General features: G+C 39.0%; 6 non-coding genes across 6 annotated transcripts; all 6 read left to right on the top strand.

The window, feature by feature from the left end:
* The first annotated feature begins 209 nt into the window (after positions 1-209).
* Positions 210-281, top strand: Trnad-guc. Its single transcript has one exon. It is a non-coding gene; the product is annotated as a tRNA-Asp (tRNA).
* A 437-nt stretch (positions 282-718) lies between these two features.
* On the top strand, positions 719-790 carry Trnad-guc. Its single transcript has one exon. It is a non-coding gene; the product is annotated as a tRNA-Asp (tRNA).
* Positions 791-4,271: 3,481 nt separating this feature from the next.
* On the top strand, positions 4,272-4,343 carry Trnad-guc. The gene has a single exon. It is a non-coding gene; the product is annotated as a tRNA-Asp (tRNA).
* Positions 4,344-4,780: 437 nt separating this feature from the next.
* Positions 4,781-4,852, top strand: Trnad-guc. The gene has a single exon. It is a non-coding gene; the product is annotated as a tRNA-Asp (tRNA).
* A 435-nt stretch (positions 4,853-5,287) lies between these two features.
* Trnad-guc lies at positions 5,288-5,359 on the top strand. The gene has a single exon. It is a non-coding gene; the product is annotated as a tRNA-Asp (tRNA).
* Positions 5,360-5,795: 436 nt separating this feature from the next.
* Trnad-guc lies at positions 5,796-5,867 on the top strand. The gene has a single exon. It is a non-coding gene; the product is annotated as a tRNA-Asp (tRNA).
* The last annotated feature ends 1,633 nt before the right edge of the window (positions 5,868-7,500 follow it).

Here is a 7,500-nt window from a genome sequence, read left to right as displayed (position 1 = left end):
ACTCGTGTTTAACGAAACTTCGGAAGTCACATATAATTTTACTATCGCTTAGCTACAATGGACTAAACTGTCTATGGTTGTTGCCCAGTGAGTGTCCAAGTTGGTGCCAGTGTACCCGAAATTTGCTTGATATTTGGTGTGTTGTTGAAATTGCTAAAAAACCTCTGAAATATAGGGAACAGATTTCATGACTTGAACCAAGCATTGGATCCTCGGTAGTATAGTGGTGAGTATCCCCGCCTGTCACGCGGGAGACCGGGGTTCAATTCCCCGCCGGGGAGGCAATATTTTAATTTAATCAGCCTGATTGATACGTTAAACAACAGCTTTGTTGCATAATGACTTCAGAAACCTAGAGTGAACGATTTTGTCTAATATTTTTGTCACAGTCAGCTGAAGTCGTTTCTCTCATCCATTTAATGGTGATTTGAGTGAATTTCTGCAATAATAAGTCAGATAAATCTGGTTGCTTTGTTCGTTGTTGAAAAAAAAACCCAAAAAACAATAAGACTCGTGTTTAACGAACCTTCGGAAGTCACATATAATTTTACAATCGCTTAGCTACAATGGACTAAACTGTCTATGGTTGTTGCCCAGTGAGTGTCCAAGTTGGTGCCAGTGTACCCGACATTTGCTTGATATTTGGTGTGTTGTTAAAATTGCTAAAAAACCTCTGAAATATAGGGAACAGATTTCATGACTTGAACCAATCATTGGATCCTCGGTAGTATAGTGGTGAGTATCCCCGCCTGTCACGCGGGAGACCGGGGTTCAATTCCCCGCCGGGGAGGCAATGTTTTAATTTAATCAACCTGATTGATACGTTAAACAACAGCTTTGTTGCATAATGACTTCAGACACCTAGAGTGAACGATTTTGTCTAATATTATTGTCACAGTAAGCTGAAGTCGTTTCTCTCATCCATTTAATGGTGATTAGAGTGAATTGCTGCAATAATAAGTCAGTTAAATCTTGTTGCTTTGTTCGTTGTTGAAAAAAAACTAAAAAACAATAAGACTCGTGTTTAACGAAACTTCGGAAGTCACATATAATTTTACTATCGCTTAGCTACAATGGACTAAACTGTCTATGGTTGTTGCCCAGTGAGTGTCCAAGTTGGTGCCAGTGTACCCGAAATTTGCTTGATATTTGGTGTGTTGTTGAAATTGCTAAAAAACCTCTGAAATATAGGGAACAGATTTCATGACTTGAACCAAGCATTGGATCCTCGGTAGTATAGTGGTGAGTATCCCCGCCTGTCACGTGGGAGACCGGGGTTCAATTCCCCGCCGGGGAGGCAATATTTTAATTTAATCAACCTGATTGATACGTTAAACAACAGCTTTGTTGCATAATGACTTCAGAAACCTAGAGTGAACGATTTTGTCTAATATTATTGTCACAGTAAGCTGAAGTCGTTTCTCTCATCCATTTAATTTTGATTAGAGTGAATTGCTGCAATAATAAGTCAGTTAAATCTTGTTGCTTTGTTCGTTGTTGAAAAAAAACAAAAAAAACAATAAGACTCGTGTTTAACGAACCTTCGGAAGTCACATATAATTTTACAATCGCTTAGCTACAATGGACTAAACTGTCTATGGTTGTTGCCCAGTGAGTGTCCAAGTTGGTGCCAGTGTACCCGACATTTGCTTGATATTTGGTGTGTTGTTAAAATTGCTAAAAAACCTCTGAAATATAGGGAACAGATTTCATGACTTGAACCAAGCATTGGATCCTCGGTAGTATAGTGGTGAGTATCCCCGCCTGTCACGTGGGAGACCGGGGTTCAATTCCCCGCCGGGGAGGCAATATTTTAATTTAATCAACCTGATTGATACGTTAAACAACAGCTTTGTTGCATAATGACTTCAGAAACCTAGAGTGAACGATTTTGTCTAATATTATTGTCACAGTAAGCTGAAGTCGTTTCTCTCATCCATTTAATTTTGATTAGAGTGAATTGCTGCAATAATAAGTCAGTTAAATCTTGTTGCTTTGTTCGTTGTTGAAAAAAAAACTAAAAAACAATAAGACTCGTGTTTAACGAAACTTCGGAAGTCACATATAATTTTACTATCGCTTAGCTACAATGGACTAAACTGTCTATGGTTGTTGCCCAGTGAGTGTCCAAGTTGGTGCCAGTGTACCCGAAATTTGCTTGATATTTGGTGTGTTGTTGAAATTGCTAAAAAACCTCTGAAATATAGGGAACAGATTTCATGACTTGAACCAAGCATTGGATCCTCGGTAGTATAGTGGTGAGTATCCCCGCCTGTCACGCGGGAGACCGGGGTCCAATTCCCCGCCGGGGAGGCAATATTTTAATTTAATCAACCTGATTGATACGTTAAACAACAGCTTTGTTGCATAATGACTTCAGAAACCTAGAGTGAACGATTTTGTCTAATATTATTGTCACAGTAAGCTGAAGTCGTTTCTCTCATCCATTTAATGGTGATTAGAGTGAATTGCTGCAAAAATAAGTCAGTTAAATCTTGTTGCTTTGTTCGTTGTTGAAAAAAAAAACAAAAAACAATAAGACTCGTGTTTAACGAACCTTCGGAAGTCACATATAATTTTACAATCGCTTAGCTACAATGGACTAAACTGTCTATGGTTGTTGCCCAGTGAGTGTCCAAGTTGGTGCCAGTGTACCCGAAAGTTGCTTGATATTTGGTGTGTTGTTGAAATTGCTAAAAAACCTCTGAAATATAGGGAACAGATTTCATGACTTGAACCAATCATTGGATACTCGGTAGTATAGTGGTGAGTATCCCCGCCTGTCACGCGGGAGACCGGGGTTCAATTCCCCGCCGGGGAGGCAATGTTTTAATTTAATCAACCTGATTGATACGTTAAACAACAGCTTTGTTGCATAATGACTTCAGACACCTAGAGTGAACGATTTTGTCTAATATTATTGTCACAGTAAGCTGAAGTCGTTTCTCTCATCCATTTAATGGTGATTAGAGTGAATTGTTGCAATAATAAGTCAGTTAAATCTTGTTGCTTTGTTCGTTGTTGAAAAAAAACTAAAAAACAATAAGACTCGTGTTTAACGAAACTTCGGAAGTCACATATAATTTTACTATCGCTTAGCTACAATGGACTAAACTGTCTATGGTTGTTGCCCAGTGAGTGTCCAAGTTGGTGCCAGTGTACCCGAAATTTGCTTGATATTTGGTGTGTTGTTGAAATTGCTAAAAAACCTCTGAAATATAGGGAACAGATTTCATGACTTGAACCAAGCATTGGATCCTCGGTAGTATAGTGGTGAGTATCCCCGCCTGTCACGCGGGAGACCGGGGTCCAATTCCCCGCCGGGGAGGCAATATTTTAATTTAATCAACCTGATTGATACGTTAAACAACAGCTTTGTTGCATAATGACTTCAGAAACCTAGAGTGAACGATTTTGTCTAATATTATTGTCACAGTAAGCTGAAGTCGTTTCTCTCATCCATTTAATGGTGATTAGAGTGAATTGCTGCAAAAATAAGTCAGTTAAATCTTGTTGCTTTGTTCGTTGTTGAAAAAAAAACCAAAAAACAATAAGACTCGTGTTTAACGAACCTTCGGAAGTCACATATAATTTTACAATCGCTTAGCTACAATGGACTAAACTGTCTATGGTTGTTGCCCAGTGAGTGTCCAAGTTGGTGCCAGTGTACCCGAAAGTTGCTTGATATTTGGTGTGTTGTTGAAATTGCTAAAAAACCTCTGAAATATAGGGAACAGATTTCATGACTTGAACCAATCATTGGATACTCGGTAGTATAGTGGTGAGTATCCCCGCCTTTCACGCGGGAGACCGGGGTTCAATTCCCCGCCGGGAAGGCAATGTTTTAATTTAATCAACCTGATTGATACGTTAAACAACAGCTTTGTTGCATAATGACTTCAGACACCTAGAGTGAACGATTTTGTCTAATATTATTGTCACAGTAAGCTGAAGTCGTTTCTCTCATCCATTTAATGGTGATTAGAGTGAATTGCTGCAATAATAAGTCAGTTAAATCTTGTTGCTTTGTTCGTTGTTGAAAAAAAACTAAAAAACAATAAGACTCGTGTTTAACGAAACTTCGGAAGTCACATATAATTTTACTATCGCTTAGCTACAATGGACTAAACTGTCTATGGTTGTTGCCCAGTGAGTGTCCAAGTTGGTGCCAGTGTACCCGAAATTTGCTTGATATTTGGTGTGTTGTTGAAATTGCTAAAAAACCTCTGAAATATAGGGAACAGATTTCATGACTTGAACCAAGCATTGGATCCTCGGTAGTATAGTGGTGAGTATCCCCGCCTGTCACGCGGGAGACCGGGGTTCAATTCCCCGCCGGGGAGGCAATATTTTAATTTAATCAGCCTGATTGATACGTTAAACAACAGCTTTGTTGCATAATGACTTCAGAAACCTAGAGTGAACGATTTTGTCTAATATTTTTGTCACAGTCAGCTGAAGTCGTTTCTCTCATCCATTTAATGGTGATTTGAGTGAATTTCTGCAATAATAAGTCAGATAAATCTGGTTGCTTTGTTCGTTGTTGAAAAAAAAAACCAAAAAACAATAAGACTCGTGTTTAACGAACCTTCGGAAGTCACATATAATTTTACAATCGCTTAGCTACAATGGACTAAACTGTCTATGGTTGTTGCCCAGTGAGTGTCCAAGTTGGTGCCAGTGTACCCGACATTTGCTTGATATTTGGTGTGTTGTTAAAATTGCTAAAAAACCTCTGAAATATAGGGAACAGATTTCATGACTTGAACCAATCATTGGATCCTCGGTAGTATAGTGGTGAGTATCCCCGCCTGTCACGCGGGAGACCGGGGTTCAATTCCCCGCCGGGGAGGCAATGTTTTAATTTAATCAACCTGATTGATACGTTAAACAACAGCTTTGTTGCATAATGACTTCAGACACCTAGAGTGAACGATTTTGTCTAATATTATTGTCACAGTAAGCTGAAGTCGTTTCTCTCATCCATTTAATGGTGATTAGAGTGAATTGCTGCAATAATAAGTCAGTTAAATCTTGTTGCTTTGTTCGTTGTTGAAAAAAAACTAAAAAACAATAAGACTCGTGTTTAACGAAACTTCGGAAGTCACATATAATTTTACTATCGCTTAGCTACAATGGACTAAACTGTCTATGGTTGTTGCCCAGTGAGTGTCCAAGTTGGTGCCAGGGTACCCGAAATTTGCTTGATATTTGGTGTGTTGTTGAAATTGCTAAAAAACCTCTGAAATATAGGGAACAGATTTCATGACTTGAACCAAGCATTGGATCCTCGGTAGTATAGTGGTGAGTATCCCCGCCTGTCACGCGGGAGACCGGGGTTCAATTCCCCGCCGGGGAGGCAATATTTTAATTTAATCAACCTGATTGATACGTTAAACAACAGCTTTGTTGCATAATGACTTCAGAAACCTAGAGTGAACGATTTTGTCTAATATTATTGTCACAGTAAGCTGAAGTCGTTTCTCTCATCCATTTAATGGTGATTAGAGTGAATTGCTGCAATAATAAGTCAGTTAAATCTTGTTGCTTTGTTCGTTGTTGAAAAAAAAACCAAAAAACAATAAGACTCGTGTTAAACGAACCTTCGGAAGTCACATATAATTTTACAATCGCTTAGCTACAATGGACTAAACTGTCTATGGTTGTTGCCCAGTGAGTGTCCAAGTTGGTGCCAGTGTACCCGAAAGTTGCTTGATATTTGGTGTGTTGTTGAAATTGCTAAAAAACCTCTGAAATATAGGGAACAGATTTCATGACTTGAACCAATCATTGGATCCTCGGTAGTATAGTGGTGAGTATCCCCGCCTGTCACGCGGGAGACCGGGGTTCAATTCCCCGCCGGGGAGGCAATGTTTTAATTTAATCAACCTGATTGATACGTTAAACAACAGCTTTGTTGCATAATGACTTCAGACACCTAGAGTGAACGATTTTGTCTAATATTATTGTCACAGTAAGCTGAAGTCGTTTCTCTCATCCATTTAATGGTGATTAGAGTGAATTGCTGCAATAATAAGTCAGTTAAATCTTGTTGCTTTGTTCGTTGTTGAAAAAAAAACTAAAAAACAATAAGTCTCGTGTTTAACGAAACTTCGGAAGTCACATATAATTTTACAATCGCTTAGCTACAATGGACTAAACTGTCTATGGTTGTTGCCCAGTGAGTGTCCAAGTTGGTGCCAGTGTACCCGACATTTGCTTGATATTTCGTGTGTTGTTAAAATTGCTAAAAAACCTCTGAAATATAGGGAACAGATTTCATGACTTGAACCAATCATTGGATCCCCGGTAGTCTAGTGGTGAGTATCCCCGCCTGTCACGCGGGAGACCGGGGTTCAATTCCCCGCCGGGGAGGCAATGTTTTAATTTAATCAACCTGATTGATACGTTAAACAACAGCTTTGTTGCATAATGACTTCAGACACCTAGAGTGAACGATTTTGTCTAATATTATTGTCACAGTAAGCTGAAGTCGTTTCTCTCATCCATTTAATGGTGATTAGAGTGAATTGCTGCAATAATAAGTCAGTTAAATCTTGTTGCTTTGTTCGTTGTTGAAAAAAAACTGAAAAACAATAAGACTCGTGTTTAACGAAACTTCGGAAGTCACATATAATTTTACTATCGCTTAGCTACAATGGACTAAACTGTCTATGGTTGTTGCCCAGTGAGTGTCCAAGTTGGTGCCAGTGTACCCGACAGTTGCTTGATATTTGGTGTGTTGTTGAAATTGCTAAAAAACCTCTGAAATATAGGGAACAGATTTCATGACTTGAACCAATCATTGGATCCTCGGTAGTATAGTGGTGAGTATCCCCGCCTGTCACGCGGGAAACCGGGGTTCAATTCCCCGCCGAGGAGGCAATATTTTAATTTAATCAACCTGATTGATACGTTAAACAACAGCTTTGTTGCATAATGACTTCAGAAACCTAGAGTGAACGATTTTGTCTAATATTATTGTCACAGTAAGCTGAAGTCGTTTCTCTCATCCATTTAATGGTGATTAGAGTGAATTGCTGCAATAATAAGTCAGTTATGTCCTGTTGCTTTGTTCGTTGTTGAAAAAAAACTAAAAAACAATAAGTCTCGTGTTTAACGAAACTTCGGAAGTCACACATAATTTTACAATCGCTTAGCTACAATGGACTAAACTGTCTATGGTTGTTGCCCAGTGAGTGTCCAAGTTGGTGCCAGTGTACCCGACATTTGCTTGATATTTCGTGTGTTGTTAAAATTGCTAAAAAACCTCTGAAATATAGGGAACAGATTTCATGACTTGAACCAATAATGGGTCCTCGGTAGTATAGTGGTGAGTATCCCCGCCTGTCACGCGGGAGACCGGGGTTCAATTCCCCGCCGGGAAGGCAATGTTTTAATTTAATCAACCTGATTGATACGTTAAACAACAGCTTTGTTGCATAATGACTTCAGACACCTAGAGTGAACGATTTTGTCTAATATTATTGTAACAGTAAG

Source organism: Daphnia pulicaria, chromosome 4, assembly GCF_021234035.1.
Source record: "Daphnia pulicaria isolate SC F1-1A chromosome 4, SC_F0-13Bv2, whole genome shotgun sequence".
NCBI classification, from domain to species: domain Eukaryota; kingdom Metazoa; phylum Arthropoda; class Branchiopoda; order Diplostraca; family Daphniidae; genus Daphnia; species Daphnia pulicaria.
The sequence above is the reverse complement of the archived record's forward strand: the minus strand, read 5'-3'. Positions and strand labels throughout refer to the sequence as shown.